Source organism: Apteryx rowi, unplaced genomic scaffold, assembly GCF_003343035.1.
Source record: "Apteryx rowi isolate R43461 unplaced genomic scaffold, aptRow1 scaffold_550, whole genome shotgun sequence".
NCBI classification, from domain to species: domain Eukaryota; kingdom Metazoa; phylum Chordata; class Aves; order Apterygiformes; family Apterygidae; genus Apteryx; species Apteryx rowi.
The window spans coordinates 239,544-256,364 of record NW_020450817.1 but is presented as its reverse complement, the minus strand read 5'-3'; the positions used below and the strand labels follow the sequence as shown (position 1 = coordinate 256,364).

The following is a 16,821-nucleotide window of genomic DNA, read 5'->3' as shown; positions in this document are numbered from 1 at the left end:
CGAGCCGCGCCGCGCCGAGCCGAGCCGAGCCGTGCCGCGCCGAGCCGAGCCGCGCCGAGCCGCGCCGAGCAGAGGCAAGGAAGCAGGACGGGGCTTCTGGAGTATAACTGAAACAATAAATAATAAACTAGCTTCACCTTATGAAAAATAATCATACTAGAAGAGTTTGATTTTTTCAGAGATTGGCAGAATCATAAAATATGTTTGCATCTTAGTAAGAAAACTGTTATAGACTCTCATGAAATCACACTAGCGAACAAATGTTCATGATATTGCATGTGATACATGGACTGACAGCTTGATGAAAGAGGAGTGATATTATCTATATGTCGTTTTGGAAAGCAAAGCATCTTGGAAATACCACGAGAAGTGAGGATCCAGAAGTGCCCAGCCCACCACTGAGAGCTGCAATATTGAGCGTCAACGAGTGTTTACAAACATGAGCAGCAGATACAGCGAGATTGACCTTGGAAAGTACAAACTAATATATTTTGGAGAAAAACAGTACTTAGTGGCAGGAAGCAACCTGCCAAACAGTACATCTGAAGGATATGTGGGTGATAGGAGTTGGCTAATTAGACAGCAACTTGCAGTCCTATTTGGCAAGGAAAATGCAGTCTGACTGAAGCGTAAATTTTCCTCTTTCTTTACTACTTCGCTATGGGCATGCCTGAAGTGTCGCATCTCACTGGCAGCGGCATGATGCTTTTCCATATCCACTGTCTGTGATTTTTCTCCCCAAGTTTACACCTGCAATTCTGATGGGACTATTCCCAACCAGTGCACAACAGAGGGAAAACAGTGCTGTGATTCTTCATGGCGTTTCGGGGAGTTAGGTACTTTTGTGACCCTGAGTTCATGGCTTTCTAAGCTCTTTTAGTTCCAGGTACAAAAACAAATGGCAGGACTGACCTGGATAACAAGATTAGATAGGTAGGACTTTTGTCATAAAAGTATGGGTAATAAGGGTAACTTCAGAAAAAGCAAGGTTAGTTTACAGTTCATCTATCATAAAATACTTATTTTGGTGTTTGAGACTTCACATTTAAAAAACAGAATTGTGGAAAATGCGTTCCCTTGTTTTAGGCTTGTCTCACATTTGATCATAAATCATGAAAAAGTCTGTAGATATCCTGCTTGAATTGAACTGCAGATCTACATATTTCAAGACAACTGTATTTTCTCCACAAAATAATATTATTTTATTGCTCCTAGCACTTCTGTAATGATGTTCTCAACAGTCTCCTCCTTTAAAGCCCCTGTGAGAGAGATTTGGTCAAAAGTGCAAAGTATAGATTTCTCTTGATTGCTGGTGGGAAAATTAGATTTGAAACTATATGGCTGGCTGCTAGCAACAGCTAAATTCACAAAAGGGATGAAGTATCCAGAGCTTAGATCCTGAAAAATTCCCACCCAGTTGCAGTCTACATCTGGAAGCAGTTTGATTTTTCTAGCTGTGCAATTTTCTGTGAAAGTTCCTTTATGTTTGTTCTGGGGATTTTTTGGAAGTGCTTAATGACCTGGTATGCAGCTCAAACCTCCGTCTCAGTGAGTCCACAAAAATAGCTGCTCTTCCTGCTACCTTATGCGAAGGGTCTGTCTGGCTTGGTAACTATCATCTCACACACAACACAGAAGGAAGGAAGTGTGTCCTTCCCTGCCCACCCTACAGCCTGGGGTACTGCCTGCAAGGATACGGGATCACTACAGGGTGCAGAGGGAAGAGCATTCAGGGATTGTACTAGACCTTTTGGGGGATATTTAGGAGAAGAACCAAAGGTGGGGAAAGGGAGGGATCAAGGTGCTATAGGGAGGAACAAGCATGGGAAAATAGAGGAATAAGGGGATAAATGGAGCTGGCTGCATGTAAAAGGGGGGGGGGGGAGGCTGGTCAGTACGCTGGTCTGGCCATGTCCTGAGCCTGATGAGCTCAGTCTGTCCTGTCTTCTTACTAAACTCCATTTCTACTCTCTGGGTATCTGGGTGAGGGGCTCTCTATTCTGTGTCCATGTGTGTGTGGAGGTCAAGGTGCCACCACTGGTGTGGGACCACGAGTCCAGGGGCCCGTGTGCCTGGGGTGCTGGCACCTGGCAAGAGCAGAGCATGTGCATATTGCGCAGGTGTGTGTGTCGGTGTGTAATCACTAGCGAACATCGAGCTGGGCGAGCTGGCAAGTAGGACAAGAGGCTGGGAGCCAACTTTTGGGGCGGCCGTAAGTCCAGGCCAGGTCCTGGAGGGATCAGCAGGTCTGAGAGTTGGCTACTGGAGGAGCAGGAGGTCCAAACCAGCTCCTGGAGAGGCCGCAGGACCTGGAGGTCGGCTACTGGTAAGGCCATAAATCGGGACCAGCTACAGGAGAGACCTGTTCACATGTGTGTATGTGAGACGGCTGGGAGACCCAGGGATGCAGGGGGCATCTACTGGGTAGACTGGGTGTCTAAGGCCAGTTACTGGTGGGATCCGTAATGTGTGTGTGTGTGTGTGTGCACATGTGCGCAAGGGGGTCTGAGTATCAGCAGCTGGAGGGGGACTATGGGCCTGGGGACACATATGTCCAGGTGCCAGTGACTGGGGAGACCTGGGATCCAGGGACAGCTACTGCATTGGCTTCTGGAGGGATCCACATTATATATATGTGTATATACGTATATGTGTATGTTTGCCACTAACAGACCTTCACCCCAATCAGCCAGATTCTCAGAATAAAGACAGTGTTCAAATGAAGTCTGCCTTCCTTAGGCACCTGAATGAGATTTTTCATGTCACTATTCACAGAGATGTACTGTAGCTACCAAAGTACCTGTGTTTATCTTGGGGAAAATGAGAACTTTTGTGATGCCCTCATAGTGTTTTGCTGATGCTATACCAATGTGTTTCTGATGCTTTAACTACTTATTATCAGTATTTGCCTGTCCTGTGATATGCTTAAGAACTCCCATCACGGACAAGATCCTTACTGGGTGGGGTACTTACAAATACAGAACAAAAAGATTTTTTTATGTTAAAGTCCAATTTTGTCACCTTTGTCATGTTGGGTAATACCTTACTTAATTCCATTGAATTCAATAGAACTGTTATTAGGAAAACGACCTATTCAGTCTAAGGAAAGTTATCAAGATCAAACTGAACTCATTTTTTACATAAAACTGAGTGATACCTTTATTTTAAATCGAATCAACTGGGACTGAATCATAGTTCTACACTTTCCTGGTGAACACTATACAGCACGTATCTGGTGCAAGCCCAGGCTAGAGGAAAAAGAACATGGATTGAGAGGAGGAGAGAATTTCCCCTTGATCTTCCCATTAACTCTGGGAAGGGAGTATGTTAACTTTGTATAACACAGCTGACTTCCAGCTGTGGGTCCCTTCAGGTATTTAGAAGATTATGAAATACCACACACTCTTGGCCCCTTTACAAACCCTTGATCCAAGAGGAAATATTGGATAAATTGCTCCTGCTTTATCTACGAGACTGAGAGATATGCAGCCTGAGCCAACTGGCATCAAAATGCAATGGAGTTCTCGCTAGCTTGCATACTCGAGCAGGAAACATGTCTTAGCCTATAGCAAGTACGATCTGCAACCCGCTGTTTCTTGGAATGTGCTTTACAAAACAGTAATAGCAAGAGTGCTATTTTTTTCAGACTGAATTAATTTTAGAAACCGAGATGTTCAATCTGTATTACAGATCAGCTACTTTACTATTAATAGCAAGGATCAGAACTCCTTTGGGTTAATGATTTACATCTAATGTGTTTTTTAACCTAAAAATAAAGTACAAAATTTAATTCTAGCTGTAGCTTTGCAATAGCTACAAAGGATAATATGATCCATGCCTTGAGCAAGTCTAACTTTCAAGGTAAATTCAATGCACTTCCCAGTTACCATGCAGAAAAATATTTATATGCTGAACATCAGATATGTTTCAATGCTAGTGTATCCAAACAGCATGCAGGCTAGATGAGTGGGAAAAACTGACAAAGTACATTGCACCACATTAGAGGTAATAAAAAAGAATCAGGTCTTTAGGTTTTTCTTTTTAGGGAGCAGTGGGAAGACAAGACCATCTTAAACATAACCAGATGTTATGCCTGATCTTAAAAAGTTCTGAATATATTACTATTAATTCTCAATTCCCACTTGTTATGTTAGGAGCTGGGGGCATAAAGTATTTCACATACTGGGATCTATGTAATGTATATGTTGTCAGCAGTTAGGTGTACTTAGCAGGTCATCAGTCATGTAATACTTACCTATATTTATCAGTATGGATATCCATATATAAGGGGGATTTCCAGGATATGCAGTAGCAAGAATATTCTCCTTTTCATTTGATTGCTATAACTTTATATCACCTTCACTTGTTTTGAAAATTAAAGATCTTGCTTCTTTAAAACCCCTTTTCTTTTTCCACCCGATCTTAAACTAATCTCATTTTACTAATTATGGAGTAGCCAATCCCCTCAAAAATGAATTAGGGTAAATTAGAAAGTCATGTAGCATAGCACAACCACCTCCCTGTCCCCTTCTGTCACAACACTGGAGGCTACCAGTTCATGAATGCTGAATATCCAGGATATATGGTGTAAGGAAAAAGACCTATGGATGCATACAATAGACCTCAATAGGCTATGTAATATTACTTTAATATATTAATGAATGGACAGTAGACTTTTTAGTAGTACTGTAAATGTGGCTTTATAGAATGAACACCTGGCATTCTATAATGATTGCATTAAAAGTATTATGTGCACAGAAGGATATATGAAGGTGATCAACAGGTTGCCCGCAATGCAACAGATAGATAGTTGTTTATATCAACAAATATCTACCAGTAGTTGTTTCTTCCTTCCTAGTGCTTGGCATAAAGGTCAGTGGAGGAAGAGGAATATTTGATTATAAGCAAGCTTCATGGTTTCTAGGTCTTTGACCTGGTCAGGGATTGGAAAATCCCATGAATAATTGCCACAGTTAAAGTATCCAGTAAGAAAAATGAAGTCCAGCAAAAAATTGGGGTCCAGTATCAACGCAGGGATTTCATATGCACAGGCTTATTCAGAGTGGCACATATATCCTCTTTATCTTTGCCATGTTTTCAAGTCTTGGAGAAAATGTCATCACAGATAGAGGACAACCATGCACCCTGCGTTGAGTGCTTAAAGGAAGCCATGGGGCACAGTCTGTTTTCCTGGGATCACTGAAACCTCTGTGTGCCTTCTAAGGTGAATGGTTAGAGAGTTTCCATAATACTGCAACATTAGAGCACAGGATTTTCCAAGCCTTGGGGTCTGGATCCACAGACTTTTATAGCTTCCTTGTATTGCTCAGGTAGAACATGCTTTCCTCAAGCAAGCATCACACTTACCTGTTGAAAAGGTCATGGAAAGCCTTTTTTAAAATGAAACATTCTGCATGCAAACAACACATCACACTGGCATCATTGCCTTAATCAGTGTAATCATTTGTCAACATGCCTGTCATTTCTCCTATGATGGTAACATGTTGAAGATTTTTACTATGATTTTCCTTGGAAAATGCCTGTTGCATCATTTGTTAAATGTTATAGCTTGTCTGCATGCAATAAAGCATATACCAACATGATAGTGAATACGTAGATTACAGGCAGTTCTGGAGCTTCCTATAGGGATGACTGCTGGAATACTTTCTTTTTACTTACTTAACACAATTTTCAAGTACTTTTAAGGTTGCAGATCTTTAACTCCTGGTCTGAAATTTTCCAAGGCAGATATTTATCTAAGTCTGAATTGCTTTTTTTTTTAACTTTCAGCAACATTGGTTCTGCAAAAGATGTCTAAAAAAGCTTTAGAGGAAGAAACAGTATTTTTCTGCTTTAAAAATATTACTGCAACCATCTCCTTAAAGCACTTCCAGGCTTGAAATTTGGCAAAGGAATAGGAAGGGTTTTTTTTCTGTAATTCTCACATGAAACTGATTAAATTTGGCCAGCTATAAAACTCTGCAACTAACTTGCTTCACACTTCCTCAGTCAAGTTGGTACCTTTTGTCTGAAACTGCTGGAGATTCCCTCTGCGCTGAGCATGGTTCAGGCCAGGCTTTCAGTTTCTTCCCTGAAATCTGTGCTCTTAGGTACTTTCATGCCCCTTGGCAAAGTACTGATACTCTTAACTTTCTTATGCTCTCAGTGCTCCTGCTGACAGTACCCAGGCAGGCAGGAGAAAGAAACTGTATGATGCAAATACAATGACAAAAGTTTGTCCGAGACAAAAGTTTGGCTTGGGAAAAGGGGTGACATGATAGTAAATCGGGAGAAGGACCTGGAAAATGGAACTAGAGCCTATCTGAATATACTAATAGAAATAAACTGGGTAGGGAGAGGCTTGGACTAGGAAATCAGAAGGAGAGGAAGAGGAAGGAAATGTGGAGACAGTCATGGTCTCCCCATTCAGACTATCCTGTCTGGCCAAGGGGACTGTGAGTAGACGCTAAGAGCTGTAAGCATGTTTAGTTTTAATTTATAATGTTAATTTTAAATACTCTGAAAAAATCAAACCTTAGATGTCTCAAATGCAATATTTGAAATTAGTGCACAGTTCCTCATTTAAAAATTTCATCTCATCTCCTCTGACACAGTATAATGCAAATAAATTAATCCAGACTTGTAAAACAAACTGGAATTAATAGACAGTGAGAAAATCAGAATATCAGACACTGGAAAAAAAAGAGCATTTTTATTTTGTATAAGTAATGCACCAAATTTTTGCAGTGAAACTTAACTATAGACAATTCTTTCTTTCTTCTTCCTTGATGAAGAACAAGGGATGTTGCAATCAGCTCAGGGGTGGCTATTTCTTCTCTAAAATAACAAGTACAATTACCCATCCTTAATCTTACAGATGCAAAAGACACTTGAGCTAAAGGAAGATTTCTGCTACAGAACAATATTTAAATTACTTCAAATCAAGTGGATACAGCAGAACATACCCCAAGGCCTCTAACACTCAATTTTTCACTGCCTGAGACAGTCATTCATTAAAAAGGAGCCCAAATTTGAGTATAGCAGTATTGGAGTGATGCAAAGCCACAGTAACACAGGAATCAAGTCCCATAAACTGTGATGGGAACTCTAACTTCCTTTTCATCACAGTTCATAATATCTAGATGTTACAGTCACCTGCCACATCTCTAATTTGCCCCCCTTTACCTGTTCTGCAACAGTAGCTTAGACCTATCTTTCTTTGATAGCACTTCTGACAGCTTTGTAGAAAACTATCTCATTAAATGAAAAAGATGACCTGGAACCCAAGCTCCTCATCTTCTTGCTCAGTTATTCAAAGTGTTTAGGAGTAATTCCAGCTTTAGCTAGCAGATCACAGCTCTCTCTAACACAATGCTGGTCACTATTACCATCCCCAAGAGACGTTTACTTTGTGAAGAACTTGACTTTTGATATGGAACCTCCACGTGTGTGAAAATGAGTTCCCAACTCAAACTGGGTTTAGTCACAACTGTTTATAAATATTGTATCACAAATTATTCTGCTCTGTAATGGCAGCTCTAGGATGTGTCAACAGGACATTTATCATGCCAAGTAAAGCTCTTGGCAGTGACATTTACCATCTGTGAGTTTGCAAAGTCCTCTTCATTAGTGTCTTCAGCCTACTTCTTTAAAGGCTAAGAGTAACCTCACTTCACAATCTTCCGCTGACAGCAAGGTAAACTACGCAAGAAAATGAACTCCAGGTCAATATTTTTATTAGAACACTTATAAGACATCTTCATTAATCCCAGTGTGCCCTCTGTAAACATGGATTTAAAACAATCTGTTTTGTATGGTGCATAAGTCATAGGCATCATACACTTCTATACTGTTGTAGTTTTTTTCCCGCAGGGAAGCACAGTGAGCTTAGGAAGCAGCCTGACTGGGGCCATTCTGTTTTTCAGATCTTTGCTGATGAAAAATTTTGTTGCAGGGCACAATAGCCCTTAAGCAAGCAGTTTAGGAAGTTATTGCTGTTAGTTCCTAGATTCTCATCTGAGATGGAAGAACAGATTATAAATGTGCTTCCAGGATACTGTCAGGCCAGGCCAGGTACAGGATTTGCATAAGCCCTCACAAGCTCAGTGAGCATTTCAGCTAGGGGCAGTAACCTCTAAATGAAGGGTGGTAACTTTTTAAACAATTGTACCAGAACCACAAGTCCTAATGCAGGGTAGAAGGAAGCTGTCTGTTGTGGTCACATGATAGTTTTCACCTTTTTTTGCCCGAACAGAGTCCTCTTCAATCTTGTCTTTGTTTCCCTTTCAAGTTCTCCGCTTTCTCAGAAGACATTTACCTTAAGGTGAAAGTCTGCATCAAGATCATAAGCGTGTTCAAGACCCTCTTCTTCCACACCTTCAGCTTAAGTTCAACAAAGCAAATAAGGAACGTTGCTCTTTCTTGACAATATCTCCTTCCTTCTCATCATTCTTATGCTTAGGTGCATGTCCCAGGATTTTCTGCAGCAAGTTTGAACAAGTTTTATTTCTGGGAGCTCGCAACTCTTCATTTCAAGGTCTGTAATAGGACACAGGCACAGGAACTGACATTTTAACTCAAATCCATGGACCAGGTAATCAAATATTCTGATATGCAATAGCTTTAACTGTGAATTTTAGGTTGGGATTCCGCATTGTACAATTATTCCTTGCAACTGAAACACATGAACATAGGGTTTGTGTAAGACAGACTAATTCCTCTGGCAGTGACTTAACTTTTCCAGGAGAAAAGCATTGTGATGGAACTTTTCAGGAGTCAGGCACTTTTCCCATCTAATCTACAATGGGAAAAGCAGCTGACATTTGTGAATCAGAATATTTCTAGATAGTACTAATAAAGGGATTGTAACAAAATGTCAAGCTTGATTTTTTTTAATCAAGTAAAACAACTTAGAGAAACATCACGTTAATAGTATTGATTCTCTCCAGCCTTACCTTACCTGCAGGACTCACAACCATATGACTGAATTGTTATTAGTTAATTATTTCAATTTTTAAGAATATCACAAGATGCCTGAGATTCTGTCCCAGTCCCAATTTTCTCTGTAAGTACAGCTCAGTACTTTACAAGTTATCCTAAAGTCAGATTAACACCACAGGTAACTCCTGGCAAAGCATCAGGAAAACATGTCTTCAGCTGGCCCCATTTCCTACCTGCCCTTTCTAACCTTGACCATAGTTTCAGTTGGCTATTAGAACTGTCTAGTGTTCTTCACCCAAAGGAGAAAACAAGGAGCAGCCTTTCATATCCCACCTGAGATCTGCCAGTAGGCTTTTCAGAGCTCTTCTGTCTCTAGACTCATCACACTAGTTGCACATCCTCACTGGTGATTTTCAGAACTGCGAGTGTCTCAGATGACACGTTAGGAGGAAAACTAATTGACTTTGTGCCCTAATATGGTTCAAAAGTGTGTGAAGAAAATGCACATTTTGTGGAGAGCTACCTATGCTTTATATTAGCCATTCAGGTATTTTTTGCCGTGGAAGGCTCCCTGAAAACTGGAAAACTAATGGAGTCATGGCATTAGAAGTCAAAAAGCTAAAAGCCAAGCAGTTGAGTAGAACAAATTACTTTACCACATTGTTTAAAACGCATTTAAGCACATTTCAGCTCCTCTGAAATAAATAACAAAACTCCAATAACTTGAGCAAGAACAGGATTCATTTTAACTTCATTAACTGAATAGTCTTCTGGATAAAAGACATTTCTGTAAAATTTCAAGACTCCATCATTTCCCATGGAAGATGTCAATAAACTTGATTATTCTACTGGTACAAGTTAGTCAGGAACCTTTTGTGGACTGTCTCCTAGCGCCAGATTCTGTAGCTGCTGAAGTGAGACAGAATTTTGCCACTGACTTCACTTCTGCAAGATCTGTCCTTAAACGAACCCACATAGAAATAAAGAGTCTTAGAGCTCATCCCAATGGGGGAATTCATCAGTGAACAGGCTATTTGGTATTAATCTCCCATAGGGATATGGGGAAGCCCCTGCATCACCTACTCCAAAACTAACTTGGCGTTTGCTTGGAACATCCCCCTGGGGAGTCAGTGGAGAGCAGTCAGCACCCTGGTGACTTCACACCCCAGCTTCATTTGTTGTAAGACAAGCTGCTAGTCTTTATTTATTTTCCAAAGCTGTTAGTGCACATGTAAAAAGGAAAGAATTTAACATAAAAGTCTCATTGCTAAAAAAAAGTTTTCAATATAACTTTAAATTAAGATTTTGGACCCATTCTTTCATTCCTTGTGTCCACATCTCCCATTGGCATCAACAGTGATTTTCAGTGCTTCACAATCCTGCCTTTAACTCATTTATTTATTTACAGGGATTACACCAAAAAACCTTCCATACAGCCACCCTACAGCTTTCAAATCTGATGCAGAATATTGTGTGCTAAGGATTGCAAGTTGGCTTTAGCCCAGACTTTTCTGCTCTGTAGCTCTAATCCAGACTGTTATTATTTGAAGACAGCATTGTACAATAATTGTTCCTCTATAGGAACAAGACCATATATAATAGCTCCATTGTTTCTCCTTGTCTTCCACAGCTTAGCAGCATTTTATTCTGTTGTGGGACTTCTGGTTACCTCTAATGAACAGAAAGATTAATTTGTGCAGTCCAAGGCTCCCTTACAGACACGTCTGCCTCCTTTTCTAGCCTTTCCTGCGAAGAAGCACGAGCTCTGACTTGCTTCCCGGTGATGCAGGAGTGTGCTGAACTCCGGGACAAGAAAAGCCCTGAGCATGTCTCGCACATCCCTCTAGCTGTCACTAGCAATAACGCACTACTCCCTCCGCACCCTTCCCACACAAAAGAGCCTGAGAACAGCCCTGTGCTGACACAGCTAACAGCTCCTGCCACCCAAGCTGTGTTACTTAGAGCTGAGCAACCATTTGTGACAGACTGACCCCAAACTTCGTAAGAATTTTACAGGTAAATTGCAGAATTCAGAGGAGGCGGAGGCAGGCCAGTATACAGTTTGGCCGTTCTGGTTTACCTAATCAGTTTTAATGGAAACAGGTGTAGCCACATTAGACAGCTCTCGGTCGACGATGCAGCACTGAAGAGACAAGTTTGAAATATTCACAGTGCTGCTGTAGGTTGTAACCTTCGGGAGCAGGTAAACTCATACTACATAGGTTATTGGCTCTGGCTGGCAACCTTTTCATACGGTAACCCGCAGTCTCTAGCCTGGCCTGACCTTCTTTGCATGAGTAATAGGCAATATCACTTTTGGTAGCAGTAGAGTTTTACTTTAATTTCCTTCTCGGCAGATTTAATGCAGTTTAGACAAGGCTCCCTTCTCTGGAGCGACGAAAATACGCTCCATACTTTGGAGCTCACTGTAGAGTATGAAGGATTTTAGGGTTGGTCTGTGGATTGCTTTTCTAAATAATAACAAAAATACAAAGAGCGAGGTTCAAACGTCTGTCTGTCTCCCAGCGAAGTCAGAATCAAGCAAATTCTACGGAGCTGGAACAATTTATTCTACCTACAGTTCTTGTTCGTGCCTGCACTCAGAAACGGCCTCTCTAAAACCCAAGTCCGAGAAGAAAGTGATTGCGGGGGTTTTGAAGTGATCGAGGACGGGGGGTGTCGTCCCGTCTGAACGAGACCGGCCCGGGACGGCGGGCGCCGCCGCCGAAGCGCCGCCGGGGGCCGCCAGGGGGCGTGGCCGCCCGCAAAGCCGCGGCCGCCTCCCGCGCCGCCGCGGGCCCCCTCGGGGCGGCTCTGCGGCCACGCCCTCTCCCCTCCTGACAGGGCTGCTTCCCGCCAAGGAGCCCTGCCAGTAAATCCAACCGTTCGGCCGGTGCCAGCTGTTCTGGAGAGAGTCCAGCCGCCTTGGCATGCAGAGGCATTTTCTTTCAGGGCCCAAAATCTGTACATGCAGTAACACTGAAGCAGCTTCTCCAAAGCAGAACAGGATTTATTTTGCCAGAGGCTGCACAGGATGCAGCGAAAGGCCTTGTAATCACAGAGGCACGCGGCTACTGCTTGGCTCGTGGCACGAGACATCGCTCCCTAGGCCCCTAGGACAGCGTGGCGGTGCCGTCCCTCCACTTGGCGCTATGTTTACAGCCAGCGCCCCAAAACCCCTGGCCTCCACATGCCTGTGTCCGCCTGCGGCAGCTATCAACCATGCCTCAGTCCTCAGGGTGGACTAAAACCCATCAGTGTGTCCTGGTCTCCCGGTTCTTAGTGAAACAGCACCATCTTCCTCATCCAGGCCTTGTTTTTTTTTTTTTTTTTGGCTTGTTTCTTTAATAACACTCTTCTTGTCTAGCTTAGGTGCAGATAACCCACTCTGAATGCCCACACTGGGAACAGTGTTCCTAAGCAATATTGTATTTCCTTATTTTCCATGCTAGTCTCCCAAACCCAGTAATGTTCAAAACAGAATATCCTGACTAGTGATGGGGCCCTGGCTCTCGCAGGTGGGACAGTCCTACCCTGCCTATGCCATTTCTGCAGGGATCTTGCAGATGGCCAAAGAAGTGCCAGAGAATGAAATGCAAGTGCCTTCTCTGAAACGCGGACATGGCCAGGAACTTACAGCCACAAGCTGTTATAGTTTTGTGGCCTGCAATGGATGTCTCAAACCTGTGCCCAGCCCCCAGCATTGTAAAAATCACATCATCTTAATAAAGGGCAAAGGGGTGAAAAAAGGACAGCAGTAAATGATGGGAAATTTAGGGCTAGAGAGGGCAGAAAATAAAAGTGGAGTAAAGGAAACTTGGAGACATCTGGACACTACAAGGGGGAGGAGGGAAGCAAAAACAGAAAGACAAAAAACCCTGGGAAGGCAAGAGTCATGCTCTCTTCAGAAGCCTCTGTATACAGTCAGACTGGGAGAACTGCTGCCAGATAAACTCTTTAGTCATCAGAGGTAATGGGGGAGATAGGGAGAAGCAGAGTCACTTTGTTATCAAATAAGCATTTTTAAGATCTTGTCCTGTTATTCACAAACTCTGAAATGAGTCACGATGTACAGCATTACAGATAACTGGATCAGAGACACAGCACGTACTTCATAAAGCCAGCTTTACTCAGTAATCATGAGGCAAGGGTCACCAAAGCCCTCCAAGTTTGTTTCCTGGCCTGTATTTTTCACTGCCATCCCAATTTGCCTGTAAAACAGATCTGTTCTGTATTTTTACAGGATACTGTAGGCCCCTCCAAACTCCTGCAATTCAAACAGTAGTAGTCACATGGACGGTAGCAGGTTTACTCATGTGCTTAAAATGCCAGATGTGGTAAAGTATCCTGCCAAACTGTGATCTTAGCAATGGTCTGCTCAAGTGCATTTAACAGGTAATGGTCAAAGCCCAGCTGTGGTACATAGTACCAGCTCCAGCCTAGCACCCATCTCCACTGTCTAGCATCCGTGACTCATGAAGAAAATTGTAAGATTGACTAGTCTGGAGAATGCAAAAGGAGACATGATAATATTTAAACAGGTGACAACTGCTACAAAGACATGGGGAGTAAGCTGTCCTTCACAGCTGCAGTGAGGAAGACAAGAACTACTAGGCATAAATTCAAGCAAACACCAATTTAGGTTAGACACTTGAACAACCTTCCCAATGCTAAGAATTTCTAATGCTAGAATTCTTTTCGGTGGTGCCGATTCCTTTATTACTGAAAGTCCTTAAGAACATGTTAGGAAAGGGATAGACAAATGCCCATCTCTGATGACTCACCCTGCAACTGGTTAAGGGTCTGGATTCAAATCTCTCACAAGGTCTCTATTTTCTATGAACCAGAGATCATGGAAGACAACAGAACGACTCTAGCTAACGTCATAATCACTGTTATCAGTTCCTAAGAAACCTATGTAAAAATAATTTGTCAAGAAAAAGAGAAAGAAAAGAGAGGGAGAAAGAAGAGAGGAAGAGAGGGAAGGAAGAGGGAGGGAAGGAAAAAAGAAAAGAGAGGGAGGGAGGGTGGAAGTGCACTCAGCCTCTGCACCCCAATCTCGGAAACACTTATGCCTAAAGCAGTCACATGCATACCACACATTAATAAAGTGACCTCAAATGTATTCTGCTGTGGCTGATAACTATTCAGCAAGGCTCAGTTTTGGTCAAAACGAATGCATTTTAAGGACAGTTAAAATGCTGAAAAAATACACGAATCAGCTGCCAAGGCCCCTCTTGACTATTGACGTCTGAATCCCTTCAGCATTGACCTCAAAACAATCCCAGGATCTGAGGGGTTTTAAGAATCGGATTTATTTATTACACTAGGCCACTTAGCAGACACTAGTGACCCATCTTGTAATTGCTAATTAATGGGGCATTCAATTACAGCAACCCTCTGCAAACATGGATCAGAGCACAATTTACAGTCATGTACACTCCAGCAACCACACCACAGCTATCAGTGATGTCAGCTGCATCACTTGCACAAGTCTGGCGGAGAACTGTTCTAACGATACTAGCATGTCTGCTGCTGTCAGCAGCCGTGCAGTCCTGCACCCCCGGCATAGCTGGCCATAGAAATGCCAAAGTCTCTTGTTTGATAAACTTCCTCCTGTTTCAGTACTCTCAGCATTGCAGGACAGACGAGGCGGAAACAGCGCAGACAGAATCACCAAAAGCATTGTTTCGTTTCAGAAGATACCTGCGTCTTACCTTGGTCCTTGTAAAAGCATGTTCAAGCACCATTCTGCTCTTGCTGAGCCAGTAGAGCTAACAATGCCTGAAGTAATCATAAGTGAAAGCGCTGATACTGTTGACATAATCAGCGTGCAGCATCATGAACTAAAGGAAAAACAGGTTAGCAAGGTTCACGGTATTGCCACAAGCAGAGGAATTGCCAAATCACATCAGGTCAGATTAGGTCTCTTCTGCAGGCTAAGGCAAGTGCTACCCAGCCCTGAATAAAATCTAATTGTTGTACTTTTGCAAGTGAAATAATAGGAAGCTTAGGAATATGACCATAGTCTGTCAAAGGGCTCAAAATGTTGGCAAAAGACACCAGTGGTGTTGTAGCAGGAGGAGGTGCAGCTCTAAAAATGTTAAATTCTCACTTAAGATGTACAGGTTGAATTGAACACATTGCTCTGCAAATAACTTGGGCCTGAGTATATGCCTGGCACCCGGTTAAAGTAGTTGAGCAAATCAGAATAAAAGAGGATAAAATGAATGATCAGCTGTGTAAGGGACTTATTGCAGGTGTATGACTTAGATTCAGGTTGCTGGGAAGCGGGACTCACACGCGGCTTGGTCCGCACAAACAGTGTTATACCCGCTACCTACCATGCTGCAGCTGAGTGATGAATCCAGTGTCATGGAAAGCTTGTTCCTGGGCAAGGCTGAGTAAATCTGACCCTAGAAAAGGTGGTATTAGAAACAGACTCAGAAGCAGCTAACTGTGGTTAGTGGGGGGGCAGCTGCATCTCGAAACATCAGTATTTGTGGGGGGAATGTCTTTGGATGCAAATAAAGCCTTTTGGCACAATTCCTGAAAGGAGCAGCCAACTTTCTCCTGTCTAGTACAGCGGCTCATCTTTTTCAGTGGCCTTCAGCAATCAGGTTCTGGGGAAAAAAAAAGTATTTGAAATCTTAGTGTGGACAGCATTATATTAAAATGCACAAAGTGAAATTTTCCTCTTAATTTTTCAGACATCAGATGTCTTTTTTCAGAAGTATGAAGGTCTGAGTACCTGATACATTTACTTGATATTTTGAGAGTTCATGCTACCCTTCATGCAATGCCTAAACTGTGCTTTTATAGCAAGTTGAAGCTATTATTACACCAAATAGGAAGTGAAATTCCCTACTGTATCAACATGTCCGTACATGATTTCTACATACCACATGCTTCTGAAACTCAGCCAGTCCTAAGCGAGCCCTTAGCCAGAATATATCCATTAATATTTGAGAAAAAGAACAAAAAATGAGAAAATGTACTCCTGAATCTGTTCTAATAAAAACTGTATTTAGATAATAATTTTTTGCTTAGACTAAATGGGTGTTTTAGTCATACTTTCATTAAATTGACCTACCCAAAACAGAACAGAGGAGCAGGAAAAAGCGTGGAGACAGTTTCTGAAAATAATCACTTTCTATAATCAACCCTTGACACATCTTTCTTGAAAACATTTTCCTGACCAGTAAAACGTTTGTATGTGCCTGTCTGCCTTGTAATTTAAGTATCATCAAATGCAGCTTGTGCTTAAACAGGTTCTGCAATGTTGATTTTTGAAGTTTCCCAAGTGAAACATTAACTATCCAGCAGAAGACGAAAGGTCCACTGGGAAAGACAGTAAATGGGATAGCAGGGACAGAGGTAAAAAGCTGGACTGCAACAAAAAGAAACAGCAGGTAGGTTCTGAGATGAAGTCATTCTGAATTTGATTTCACAGTTACTTCTGTCTACATCATGCCTATGATATCAAACTGTCTTCACATATACACCCCTCGCAGTCCGTGATGTAAGCTTTTTTTGTCCCTCATGCCTGTATATATCTTTCCAAAGTGCTGGCAACAGCGGCAACGCAAAGGCCAGCACAGCCGAGCAGGAGACTTTTTGCTAAGGATAACCGAGGAAAATGTTAGTCCTCCGGGAAGTGCTGCAGGTCAAAGCCCGGGACGTCGGGGTGGGGATGGAGACGCACCTTCCGCTCCCGGGCAGAGCCTGGCTCACCTGGAAAAGGGCTTAAAGATCCTGCCGGGATTCAGGGAAACGTCCTAAAAAAGGATGCGACTGGATCCCCTTTCAAGGGATCCAATCCTTTGGACCCACCGCCCCCCAGGACAGGCAGCTCTCGGGACGCAGGCCCCCACCCCGGTC

At 42.6% G+C, this 16,821-nt stretch overlaps 1 long non-coding RNA gene across 2 annotated transcripts; it reads right to left on the bottom strand.

Annotated features, from left to right (window-relative positions):
• Positions 1–6,740: 6,740 nt before the first annotated feature.
• Positions 6,741–16,793, bottom strand: LOC112973522. 2 transcript variants are annotated; one of them, XR_003256012.1, is made up of 5 exons: positions 16,675–16,793; positions 15,285–15,563; positions 14,658–14,786; positions 8,318–8,538; positions 6,741–7,701 (listed from the first exon to the last, which is right to left on the bottom strand). It is a non-coding gene; the product is annotated as an uncharacterized LOC112973522 (long non-coding RNA). The 2 variants fall into 2 exon arrangements; XR_003256011.1 differs by having other exon boundaries at positions 6,741–8,538.
• Positions 16,794–16,821: the final 28 nt, after the last annotated feature.